At 44.8% G+C, this 13,533-nt stretch overlaps 1 pseudogene across 1 annotated transcript in view; it reads left to right on the top strand.

The window, feature by feature from the left end:
- Positions 1-6,546, top strand: part of LOC310891119 (nuclear pore complex protein Nup153-like) — a 30,499-nt pseudogene extending 23,953 nt beyond the window's left edge. The window contains exons 9-11 of the transcript in view: positions 4,851-5,046; positions 5,573-5,618; positions 6,437-6,546. The product of the transcript in view is annotated as a nuclear pore complex protein Nup153-like (transcript). The remainder of the gene's footprint in view (positions 1-4,850; positions 5,047-5,572; positions 5,619-6,436) is intronic.
- The last annotated feature ends 6,987 nt before the right edge of the window (positions 6,547-13,533 follow it).

Genomic DNA, 13,533 nt, shown 5'->3' with positions numbered 1-13,533 from the left:
CTCTGATTTTTTTTATTTTCTTACCTGTTAAGCACAATTATTTTTTCCTTTGAGGTGTGGCAAAATTATTCGTTTTTCCTGTAGGAATATTGCCTAGATAACTTCTGTTTCCACACTTTTCCCCAAGAATAAGTTTATCCTTTTTAGAGAAAAGCTTTCATTAATGACGTGCTTGTTCTTTACATGCCCTACACGTTGTTCATTTGGAGTTCAGACTAAAAACATGATCTTTCAAAGAAGTTCGTATACTTTTTAAAGCCAGGTGGTGGGCAGAAAACACAATTGTGAAAAGTTTTATGTAGAGAGGAAGCATGGGGTTTTCTTGTTTGTTTTACTGTTTGGTTGGTTGTTTGTTAAACAGTTTTGACTGGAAAGATCAGGACTAGAATGTAGTTCAAACCTTCATGTACTGCAGATACACCGTGGGTTACGGACTTGACATTCACTTATTTCTGCAGGTTTTGGTACTGCGACTGCGTCCACAAAATGCTGCCTTGCCATCATTTACATTCGGTGTTCACTCAGAGTGTTCAGGTGCAGAGTCTGCAGCTGCCTCACAGTTTATTTTGGGAAGGACAGAAGAGAAGCAGGATTCTGTCACTACTGCTGCTCCGTTAGTGTTTGGAAAGAAAGCTGACACTGAAGAGTCAAAGACACAGCCTATCTTTTCAGTTGGGAAGTCCGAGCGTACAAAAGAAGAGAGCACAGCAAAACCTATGTTCAACTTCAGTTTCGTTAAACCATCAGAGAAGGAACCTGAGCAAGCAAAGCCAGCTTTTTCATTTGGGGTCCAAACCAGTACTTCAGGTAAACAGAATATCTTTTGTCTTCACTTGTGCGCTTATGTCCATCAAGTAAGACCTCTGAAACCATACTAGAAAAAATCTGCGGGATTTGATATGTTCATGTACTAGAGCTTTAGAAAAAGTTTAATTCCTATATGCAGCATGTCTTCTGTCCTGGTTATTGATACGTACGCAATTAGTAGCAATCCCTTTTTTGATCTCAACACTAGGTTTAGACAAAAAATTGCGACACCTTAAGGAACCTGTCCTGCATCTCATACAAGCACAGAAGTTGCAGTGTCTCAATGCTAGCAGTACAGTTGGTGGTAAAATCTTTAGTAGGGTGAAATAGAGGCCTCACACTTTTCAGAGAAAAAAAGAGATGAGAGAGAGTATCTTATTCCCACGTACTTGCAACTATGCTGCAGAGTGTACTGCTGTTACTCTAGTGCTACAAAGGTCCAAAAATCACTGAACAGTTATTAGCCAGTTTTGTATTCCTTTAATTTGTTGAAAGACTGCAGTAGAGGATTGAAGTTTTTATTGAGGATCACTGTGTGGAAAAATTCTGATTGTTAAATGTCATTTGTATGACTTAAGAACCGCGTTTTGGAGTACAGAATTCAGTATTAATTCCAGAAGGGGTAAGGGGAAGGACATTAGCTAGTAATCCCGAACAAAAGCAGTGTATAGAGCTATACTGATTTTAATCGCAGTATTCTTACAGTTGGTCTGTTACTGAACAGATATGTTTTGGGGAGATATGGTGGCCAGGGAGGCGTGTGTGTTTGTGTGCTTCCTCTTCTAGTTAAGGTTCTGGGGTTTGGTTTAGTCAGGAAAATTCGATGAGGCACCTTGTGTAAAAGGAAATGTTAACCAGCATTTTTCAACACGGTGTAGTCCCTTAAAAGTGTCATAGATGAAAAGAGGCCATAAACGCTGGGGGAAAAAGTTAGTGGGAAACTGAGAGCAGGATCACATTCAGTAGTGAGAGAGCAGCAGCCTAGGGAAAGCTGATGAATGACTGTAACAGATAGTTCTATTTTAAGTGTAAAACAACACTCAGTACTTTATAATGGTGGTCTTACCAGAGGGTTCTTCTCCATGGCTCCTAAAAGCACGTCTTGAAGGCATTCGAGTGCAGTGAACTTAAGCTGTAAGAGTTGGGCTGGTAAGCTTGGCCTGATTTGAAGCTGTAGGCACGGGGCTATAATTTCTGAACAGGCTACAAAAGAAACTGTACCACTGTGCTTTTCAGTGCTCCGTTTAGCAAAGCCATCAAATTGTTGCAGGCAATTGATGTTGTTCTTCTAAGAGCACCTGAAAGATATTTTTGTTTGAAGAGTTCAGAGGTACCGGTTAATACTGGTTCAGATAATTACAGCCAGCTCTTGGTGTTTGTGACCAATAAAGTTTGTGGCTCCAAAAGGAGTGGGTTAGTGCTAACTGATTAACTGCTGTATATGCAGAAATATGGAATCTGATTACTTACGCAGAGAGCACTTAAAATGTATTGTTTTGCTGGCTCTCAGTGAGTTGCATCTTAATGCTACCAAGGAATAAGCTTTTTGCTTCTGGCCCAAGTTTTTTAATTTGGTGAAAGCCTTTTCTGTGCACGTGCACATGCCAGAGAGGTTGCTTAAGTAATAGAAGCTATAGTAGCTGCTATCTTCTGTTTTTTGTAGAAGACAGAAACTGAATTCGTTAGCTTTGTAACTGTTATGCATACCAGAATTGGTTTTCTCCCTTTTGAAAATAGTAGAGGGTATGCCTATGTCAGATTTGGTGAGCAAGGTGATCAGATGAGGGCACTGCAAGACTGCCAGAACGCACCAGGTCTGGGGGGAAAAGGAATCCGGCTGAGCATAGGAATTTCTAAAAGGTAACCAAGGAGTTGTGCATTGATACAGTTATTCTAAATAATCAGATTCTTGTAGCTCTGCCTTTGGAAAGTCTGTGGCCCTTGCTGTAGTGGCTGCACACAGGATGCAGTCTACAAAACCAGAAATGCAGAAGTCCTATGTTTTGACTCCCTGGATTCATCAACCTGCTTCAGGATGGCTGGGGGAATCCAACTGTTAAGTCTAGCCAGACAGCGCAACTTGGGCTTAGCTGCCATTGTAACCAGCCTTGTTTCTCAACAGTAGCAAAGCTGAATGCATTGGTAAATATTTTCAGGTTTGGGCCTGCATAAGGTAGAAGGGACAACAAGTGGTTTTATATGCTAGGGAGTTCTTGTTCTTAGAGCTTTCCCTCTAGTTTGAGAGAAGCACATAACTAGTTTTACAGTGGGTTGACAGGAAAGAAGTGGGGGGGAAAAATGGGAACGCAGGGAGAAAGCCAAAGGCGTTATTACTAGAACAGGTTTAGAATGCTATTCTTTGCTTTTCATGAGCTTAGGGCAATGGGGAGTTTAAAGCTTAGCACTTCCTGAGAGGGTTTCTTACTCTACCGGCTCAGTTCTATCACTTATTTAAGGCAATTCAGGTCTCTGAACGGTTAAAGAATTGATACCAAATTTGATGAACTTTGATTCAGGATACTGACAAAACAGGACTTCATATAAACAATTTCAGTATGTTCATGAGGTTAGCTTGTGCGTTCTGTTAAATAGTAAAAAATGACACTTCTGTTTCTGTTTACCTAGCATAATTCTGCAAATGTTGCCTCCTTCTGCTTTAGAATGGAAATGCTCTTCTCCAAGAGAGCACTGTCCAAACTTCTTTGCCAAAATTTTTTGATTAAATTAATATTGTTTTATTTTGAAAACAAGAATAAGCCACAAACATGTTTTCTTGCTTCGGCTATCCAGAAGAACGTCAACAGTATTTTCAGATTTTCCTTCCCTACACAACTGTATGTAGGAAGAGTGCAGTTGGAAGCAGAAGACCTAAGATGATGTATCTTCTGTTTGTTTACTACAGTAACAAGACAATGGATTACCTCTTTATTAGAACTTGTGTAGCTTTGCAGTATTGAAACAAATGTAGGTATTAAAATACACATCAGTAATACGTTTCTGAATGGCTGAGTACCGTGCTCTCTTAGCATTGAAATACCCAGCCATTGGATTAGTTTGTCCCTCATGTTTGCTGAGTTTGGAAGCTATTTCAGAATGCCTTCAGCTTGTATTCTTCCCCAAAAGCATAGAACTCACTTCTCTGCATCCCCAATTCAAGTCAGAGAAACTGGGCACTGCAACCACAGGAGGTCTGCCTGTACAGAATCAGTGAAGACAAGTCTAAACAGCGGATTTTTTTGAATATGCAGCTGGGTTATCTGAATGTTCTTTATGCAGTGTACCTCAGTTTTAGTACAGATAGCACTTGTCTTGGTTCTTGTCATTAGTCTGAAGCTGCCCCTGAGAAAATCTTGAAAGGGAAAGTAGTGAAAGCTAATCAGCTGGCCCTTTCTTCTTAAGAACCAGTGTATTTTGTAATTCTCCCACTAATAATAAGGCGTCACGCTGGAGAATCGCAATTGTGTTGTTTAGCAAGACTGACTTCACCTGAGCGGTATAGTTGGCAGCTGTTGAATGTTTAATGGACTTTAAACAAACAAAAAAACTGAGCAGGTGGAGGTAGACATGGCAAACTGACAGGCAGCGTCAGATGCTTCTTTGAAATGGATAATCTGACTCCATTCACTTCTTTCTGGAAATAAGATCTAGTAATTAACCAAACAAAAGATAGAAGGGTTAAGACTGCATCTTTAAAGCAGCTGTGCTTGATAAATGTCTCTGGTCTTAAATCAATCTTTAGCAAAGCACAGAGACATAGCAGCAGCTTGCTTATGCCAACGCTAAAAATACTTGATGTGTACAGGTAACCATGTCAAGGCTCTGGAGTTAATCCATGAGAACAATTCCTTCTGGTATTGGCAAAGGTGAGGATGCTTGCTTCTATAGAAATGAGGTTTTGAGCTGTGACTTAAGCTGTCACTTAGGTGACTGTTTAGGAAAGCTTCCTTTTAAGTTTTGAAGTATGTAAGCTGACAAATTGTTTAAGTTCAGAACTGGGTTTACAGTTTCTGTTCTCTGACTGTATGCAACTTCTCATGTTTCAGACTGAAAGCAGAATTGCAGCGGTACCAGTCATACAACTATAATGCTTATTGCCAAGATTACCAGAACTACCACTCGCAGAGGAGTTACGATGCTTACGCTGACTACAACTACAGCTCCTATGCTCCCTATGACAGCATGCAAGCTGTTGGAGACTGCTCTTTAGGAGATTCTTTAATGGCTCCAGCTGTTTTTGAGGTAAAGATAGTGCACGCTTGCTGTAAAGAAAATATTTCACAGATAATACGTTGTACAGATTTGTGTGAATCAGCAAAAAGAATCCGAAGTTGAAAACATGCTTTCTGCTTAGTGTGAAGTTAAAAGAGCAGATTCCATTCAGAGGTGTTTGTATTTAAGTGCTTAAATAGTAAATCCATAGAATTAGTGATTTATACACCATTATTTGTTCACGCATACCAAAGAATGGTTTTGACAGCATAATTGCGTACGCTTCTTCTGTTCCTGTTCTTCTGATTTGCTTTGCTTAAAGCAAATTAAACAGTTGTTGTAAGTGGTCTTATCGTGGTCAATTTATTAGTTGTGACCTCCGGAGGTCCCTTCCAACCTGTACTGTAATATTGGCTTTCTTCTAAAAATAAGTAGATAAAATGCCATCTATCCTTGTAGTTGTAGGAAGAAGGAATGGGTTGAGACTGCAGCACTTTGAATCTGTGATGCTTTCTGAAATGAGTTATGATTAAACTTAGCCTTTTCTGTCTTTCAGGAATCTTCAGTTATGACTGCAATCGGTGATGACCTAATTACTGACGGTAATAAGGGTTCTATCATTGTCACTTGAGTTTAGCCATCCTTGTGCCTTTTAACAATACAAGCCAACCTCTACTGGATGAAGAACATCTTGAAAATTCAGCTGAGGTCAAACCTCTGTGGGGTTGATCTGCAATCAGCTGGGGTTTTAAAGCTGATACAGCATACACTGACCGCATCAAGTAAAACGGGACACTGTCAATGCTTCGCAGCAGGTTTCTTGTACCTGTGCCTTCATTCCCATTTGAAAATGGTCTAAGACAGAATTTTGTTCTTTGTATTGGTTCCGCTAAACAGATTTTATATTAGAAACTCAGTAATATGCAAAAGCTTTGTTCTCCACCCTGAGGTAAAAGCTTATGTTGCAGATTCCAAAAGGAGGATTCAGCTTGCACTTACAAATACGGTACAAAACATATTTGTGTCCTGGAAGGTTTGCAAAGTTCCTCACGTGGAGGCATTTTGTGTTAGTGTTTAGAAACTATCCTATGTAACGTGTATTGCCGTAGAAGTGAATTAAATGACTCTTGGGAGGGTTTCATGGCTGATTATCCGTAAACGTTATCTTTACTATCTTAAACATTGTCTTTGTCTTTATCTTGAAAGACAGTTCTAGTCCCAGCCTTCTAATATACAAATTCCCAAAAGTTGGAGCTGTGAGGCTCAAAATTTTAGAGGACTAAATACCTCACTAAAATTAGTAGATCTAATAGCTTATTACACTTAGCTTAAAATACATTTTATTAGCCATTTCACGTGAAGTTTTTTTGTGCGCATGCCTCAGATTTGATACTTGGACTTACCAGGCTTTTATTTTCAGATCCACAGCTCTACTTGGATGTTGATGAAATGAACAGACAATTCACGGAGACAAGCGAAGAACTCTACGATTCACTCATGAATTGTCACTGGCAACCTCTGGATACGGTCACTTCTGAAATCCCCTCTGCTATTTAAGCGTCTTCTAGAGCATGACCGTTAGGACCAAAGTGCTAAAACTACATTTCTTCTACATTATTCTAGCTCATAAGTTTTAAAGCACAATGATAGGTTGGGTTTTTTTTGCTATGCTTTTGACAGTTTCTGTAATCTTTTTGTTCATCACTCCCTTCTTGGAGCATCATGAAGTCATGTAAATATTCGAGAAATGTAAAGAGGTAAATGGGGTCTAAAGATAGACTTGCCTGTGTAAATAAAAAATTTGTTTCTGCAAACCTGCCAGCAAGGGATTTTACTTGTACCTGTGTGCAGCACGTTCTCTTCCGGCTTATGGAATTTAACAAGGTAGTAAGGGTATTTCATCTGTCTTTATTTTTATATGGGCATTAGGACACAAGCAAAATCTAGCTTCCCCTTGTTTTCCTGGTTCCTTAGGTAAGCGACAAGCCAAGCCTTTCATGTGCTTGCTTAGACTGGAAGTATGTATGGGAGACACTCACAGGCCTTGCTATGGAAACACCTGTGCCCACTTTTTCCTGCAGGCTGCTGGCTCTAACTGTACTACTGATACATGCTAGGTCAGCTAAAATCGGCTTATAAATAGGGTATGTTAAGCATATGGAAGTGTAGACTTCAACTGCCATAGCTACAAACATCCCGTGGAATGAGGATGATGTCTGCTGGCACTCTCTGCATCAGCATTCAGTTTTCCCTTGCCCTTCTTACTGTTAGACTTCTCAGCTGACGCTTTACAGCGAAGAAATTGCTACAACATAATCCGTGTTCTTAAACCTAAAAAAAAAAAATCTTGGAGAAAACAACTTGCTGGTTTTCCCTCCTTGCTGGCAAGGAGAAAAATAGTCCACCAGGAACAACAAAAAAATCCTAGTAACAGCTCCTTAAGTTATACCCTCTGCTACCCTCTCTGATTGCTCTGGTCTTCCTTCATTCGTGGTAATGAAGTTTTTAAAGCTCTGGTAGAAGGATGACAGTACTCAAGTCAAAGGAGATGAGAGCAATGAGGAAAGCTTTGCTTTAAGCTAGAGCAGTCTTGCGAGTTGCTGCCTTTATGCTGTTCTTATCTTGAAGGGTACAGAGTCTTTTCCAGTCATAGGGACTCCATAACCCTATGAGTATGGAGAAATAGTTGCTAATTAACAGTGTGTATAATAAGTAAGTGAGGCTGGAAACAAAAGAATATTCCTCCAAGAAAAAAAAGGAAGCAGAAATTACTGTACTTAATAGCTGGGGAAGCTGTTAAAGCTAGTTGACACAGTTCTGGTACTGCCGTGTGTGTTTTGGGGGCAACATAAACCATAATTGCTGTGATGGCAGGTAAGAATCCAATTCTTTTTTATGGCTTAGTGTAGTCAGTGAAAGCAGTGGTCCTAAGCTGCATGCTGTTCTTAAATGTAATGCAAATTCTCTTTTGTGACTCCTCAGTACTTCCAGGTTACTTGTAGCTGATCACCAGCAACTGCTTCTGTTAGCTATTAGCTGTTGGGTTTTTGCTAGGAATACTTTCAGTCCTGAATTGAAATGATGACATCCTGAAACAGAAGAGGCTCTTGGAGTATTGTAGGAAGCACATTCTTCCTGGTTCTAGTGCAGGTGTACACGTAGGAGGAGACAGAAGGCAAAGAACCTCACATAGGTGGAGGGGGTGAGATGGCATCACAGTTAGAGCTGTTGCAGTTAACTCTTCCCAAAGCATGAAAGCAACGTGGCTGGGAACAGGGATTTGTTGGGTTGCTTCTTTGTGTGAGCCAGGGAGTCTTTTGAGGGGCAGATTAATAAGAATATGACACAAGGTAGAGGTAGAATAGATGAAGCAAAGAATCTGGGTGTGAAAAGGGTTGCTTGTACGTGTCTATGGAATTGTTTCAGGGGACTGAGCTGGGGCAAATTCAAGATAATAGATGCAGCCTCCTTGAATTTGGATGGCAGTGCTGAAGCTTCAAAACCTTACAAGGTTTGATGCCACTTCAATTGTAGTGCATAGCTGTGGTACTTGAGCTCAGAAGTGCAAACTGCACAGGATTTTTTTATCTATTTTCTTCAACGTGAGCAGCAAAACATCTTCCAGGAATGTGCCTGGGTGCTACGCTGCTTTGACACGGCTTGCTTTGCATCACCAAACACAGTAGTTAGGTTGCATCGAGTACTTTGTGGAAACATTCATTGTGTTGTCACCCAGAAATGGGATGCTACAGATGTGTGTTGGCCCGGCAGTATCAGTGCTGGTTTTTGGCCTTTGAGAGGTTGGTCCATAACATGTGACCTGTGTAACGAGAGGCCCACATAGATTGGTGACTTCATTAAGTCTGATGCTGTGGTGGTGTGTGACCCAAGGCCCTGAACGTCAGAAAATCAGGCTGTGGCCACCTATTTTATGCAGACTTTGCCTATTAACAAGGTCTCTACACTGTACGTTAGAGACGTGCGCCTCCTTTTCCGGACTAGATAGCGAAAATACCAGTTTTGTAGTTCAGTGAATGAGATTGGTTGGGCTGTTTGTTCTCCAGAGCTGAAAAATGTTGGGAGTGTATTCTCTTGGAGTCCACAGAAATGAAAATGATGAGAGGAAGAGAACGTTGGTTGCAGCCCGCGTGCTGCTGTTATAAAGTAGTTCTCTGATGTCTTTTTCCCTCTGCTGAGACTTATCAGCCTATCGTCCTTTCCTGTTAGGAGCGCATACCTGGCTTGGGATGGTGTGCGCAGGGCAGATTCTTTACCGTAAGAGCACAGTGAATGCCAGACTTCTTCCTGTACTGCCGTGTTAACCGTGAGTCACAAATTCAGGAAGCAGTGATTGCATCGGAACTGCTAGAATGCTTTGCGGAGTCTTTTTACTGGGTAAACTTCACAGCTGCAGTTACAACTTCCAGCCTGTGTTAGCTGAACACATCGTACTGGTGCCCGCCATCAGTTTGACAAAGATGGGATTGCACTAGGAACTTGCTTTCTTCCTTCTTTTTAATTAAACAAGTCTTTGAAGCAACTTTTCCAACACCGCCATACTTCACTTCTTCCAGTTATTTTCTGTTTTACTTAGCTGAAATGTTTTTTTTTCTTCCAAGCTTGAGGAAGTTTTCTACAAGAATGTCCCGTAATGATTTCATAAACTCTTTTCGTTGTACCTAGCTGCAACAGAGAGTGGGGGGAAGATTGATCAAATGGTGATGATCGCTGTCATTCTGCTGGACACGCAGATACTTGCCTTTTGTTTTGGCTCATTTTTAATACCAATTAACTTCAGTGCCTCGCGTTAATAGACACCGTTTGACTGCATCGGCAAATGTTTCTGAGTCGTGAGTGTCATTAAAGGCCTGTCACCCTATGGAAATCCTTCTAAATAAGAAAAATGGAATTCAAATAAATAAATAAAGCAGCGTTTGAACTTATGAGCAAACCTAGCGTAGCTGCCTTTGACGCTGATCTGGAGGAGAAAAATCACGTTATCACACTACTATGGTTGCCTTAATAGGTTTGGTGTACATGAGGGAGGGAAGTATTATGTGATGTTTGCCTAGCTATTACATGGCCGATGCAGGAGGGGTTTTAGTCAGTTCCCTGAGCACGTATTGTTGCAGAAGTCGGTGATTTCACTGCCCAATGTCTGTTATTAAGGGCACGATTCATGTCCCGTTATCGTTTTTATTCTTTATTTATGTGTTTATTTTCTGGGGCGGCGATCTGTCACGATGCCCATCGTTCCCCTGCCGTGGGGTAGAATTTAGCGTGACGACTGCTTCCCGGACCAACGGGGCCACGAATCCGGCCTAAAACACTGCTTGTGCGTTGGTTGTCGGCGTGGGGGCTGTTGGTTGTCGGTGCGGGGGTATCGGTTGTCGGTGCGGGGCTTTTCTGACGAGCACTGTGGGCTCGGGGCGCCGTCCCACGCCCGGCGCGGTGCTGCGGCACACCAGCGGTCGGCGCCACGGCGCGGGGAGGCTCTGGAGGTGACTCCTAGCCCCGTGCTTACGGTGGCCGGGCCGGGGTTCATTATGGCGGCCGGGTCCTGAGGGCGGGAGCGGGAGGGCGGCGGGACCGGGACGGGACCGGGGCGGGGCGAGGAACGGGAGCGGCAGCGGGAGGGGGGGGCGCGCGTTCCCGTGAGGGGAGGGGGCGCGCGAGGGAGGGAGGGGGAGGGTGTGAGAAACACTCCGTAGCCAATAACTTGGGCTCAGGCGAGGAGCTCGGCGAAGCAGGAATTTATTCGCGATCGCAGTGGCGGGCGTCCCGTCCGTGCGAGGACTACCGCACACCAAATTTCCCTGGTGTATTGCCAAGCACTTCCCCGTGCAAGGGCTTACCATACACCACATTTCCCGAGACTCTTCCTTTCTCTCCCTTATCTCACGCTTCGTCCGTCTCCGGCCGCGCCCCTCGCGGAGCTGCGGAACCGCGGATCAGGACTCCACACTCGCTCCGTACAAAAGTACGTCTCAATCACACGGCACACAGAGTCTCACCCGACCCCCAAGGCAATACTTCCTATTTCTTACCTTGGTCTGTGCACAGAGTTACCGGATCAATTCTCAAAGCCGGAGTGCCTGCCTTCTTCCCTTCCCCACTCCTTCACGGATCCTGCCTCTTTCATCAGTCTCGGGCCCTCTGTCAGCTCTCCGCAGAACCGCCGCCGTCGATGCACAGGACCGCTGAAATCAGCGGGGCATGCCTTCCTGCTGCTGCGGCGGTGGGGCTCCCCAGTAGGCGACTGGCTCCCGGACGAGCCCCCAAATTGTGAGAAACACTCCGTAGCCAATAACTTGGGCTCAGGCGAGGAGCTCAGCGAAGCAGGAATTTATTCGCGATCGCAGTGGCGGGCGTCCCACGAGCAGGAGCGCCCCTGCTGGTTCCAAAACCCAGTTTATATACTTTTTGATGACGGGACCCTCCCCTGTTTCCCCACTGAGGGGGTGATCCAGGCTCACAATCTGTCTGATGCTTCCCAGACAATGCATGGCCTTCAGTTGCCGGCCTGTTAAATTTCGAATTTCTTTCGACTTTTTTACTGGTTGAAGCGGTAATGGTTCTTCACTTACCTGACTTGACTCAACACCGTGATTTTCCCCGAATTGTTCTACGGAGTCTGGTTGTCTGCATTTTACAAGGTCGCCTGCTAAGCGTTCTTATCGCTGCAAGCACACCTCGATACCCCATTCCTTACCTTTAAACAACGTAACTCTGCAAAAACAACATTTTTATTCCCACGAGGGGCAGGGCAGGCCCCGCGGCGCGTGGCGGCGGGGGGCGGGGGGGCCCCGTGACGGCACCGAACGCGGGGGGGGGGCGGTATGGCCTCGGGCGGCGCGACCGGTAGCGGCGCGACCGGCAGCGGCATGGCCGGCGGTGGCAGGGCCGGTGGCGGCGGGGCGCCGGGCGGCAGCCCAGGAGCCCGATCAGGAGGAGGAGGAGCAGGAGGAGGAGGAGGAGGAGGAGGAGCGGCCGGCGGCAAGGTGAAGAGGCGGCGCCACCGTTTGGGCGCCGCGAAGCCCCCCTGTGCCAGGAGCAAGCGGGTGAGGAGCGGCCCCCCCACAGCGGGCCCTTCCCCCTCAGCCCGCCAGTTACCCCCTTACTTACCCCCTTACCTTACCCGCCCCTTTATCCCCTTAGTTACCCCCTACCCACCTCCTTACCCCCTTAGTTACCCCCTCGACCGCTTAGTTACCCCCTTAGTTACCCCCTCAACGGCTTAGTTACCCCCTTAGTTACCCCCTCAGCCCCTTCCTAACCCCCTCAGTTACCCCCTCAGCCCCTTACTTACCCCCTTACCCCTCTACCCAGCCCATTACCCCCCTCCTCCCCCTCCCCTTCACCCCCAGCCCGCTGCCCTCAGGACCCCCAGTGCCACCCCCAGGGCTTTCCCCGCTCCCTGCACCCCTCCTCAGCCCATCATCAATTCTCTGAACGTTACCTGCCAGGCTTTGCTTCTCGTTTGTGCTGTAGGGTACAGCAGGTTGACGGTGAAAGCGGTCCGTCAATTCGGGGTGTGAAAATCCCCGTGCTGGAGGGGGGACGCGCCGAGATCCCTCCCAGCAGCTCTTTGCTAAGAAATGTCAGGACGCCCAGAGAGATGCTCTGGAGATGCCCTCTGCACATGTTTGTTCAGCCAAAACCTCTCCGCTATTAAATGAGCAACGTAGCTGAGGGGATTGATTATCATATGCAAAACCAAGGGAGCGCTACGCATGGATAGCTGCTCAATTAGGTTTTTATCACTTGCAGAAATGCCAAGTCCCTTATACCACATATTGACAATCAATCTTGTCCATCTAAAGCTGGCCTGGAAGGGCAATGCAAACATTCCCCACGCTTACAGAGCAACCGTTGAAACCTCTGGCTTGAACAGTGCATTAATGTTGAAAGTGCCATAGCTTGCGTGTGCCGACACTGTGTAGCTAACTGATAAACCTTACACGTGGATTGAAAATAATCAGTGGAGATGGTTTTCTAACTTTTCCATTGTCTGTTATCTCTGCGTGTTTTCCAGTAGGTTTATTTAAAGAGTGTGCCAGAGCAAACACGTGCGTGGGGATATCTGGGGGATTCTGCACAGAGAATGGCTGCTGCACATCCAGCGCAGATCAAATTAACAGTAACTTATCGGGGAAGAGTTTTAATGATTTGATAAATAGACAAACTGATAGGTGTTACATGTGTGCATTTATTATAGCAGTTAGCTTTGTAACCAGACGAATCGTGCAAATGTTCATAACGTAAAAGGACGAGCTTTGAGCAGATAGCTTGCTTAGAGCATTTGTCAATTAATTTCAGTTTATTTTCAATATCATGTCCACTCTGCAGAAGGTTCTGTGGCTTAATGTTAATTGTCTCTCAGTGATGCAGTTGGGGAGGCACGAAAGCGACCGATGCGATTTTGTGAGGTTATACCTCTGGTTCTGATCCCTACCCCGCTGTTTTTCTCATCCTTCCCCCTACAACTTTAGTCGATAAGTCGATTCTTAGAAATAC

The sequence above is a fragment of the Anser anser genome, assembly GCF_964211835.1.
Source record: "Anser anser genome assembly, contig: HAP1_SCAFFOLD_97, whole genome shotgun sequence".
Lineage (NCBI taxonomy): Eukaryota > Metazoa > Chordata > Aves > Anseriformes > Anatidae > Anser > Anser anser.
The sequence above is the reverse complement of the archived record's forward strand: the minus strand, read 5'-3'. Positions and strand labels throughout refer to the sequence as shown.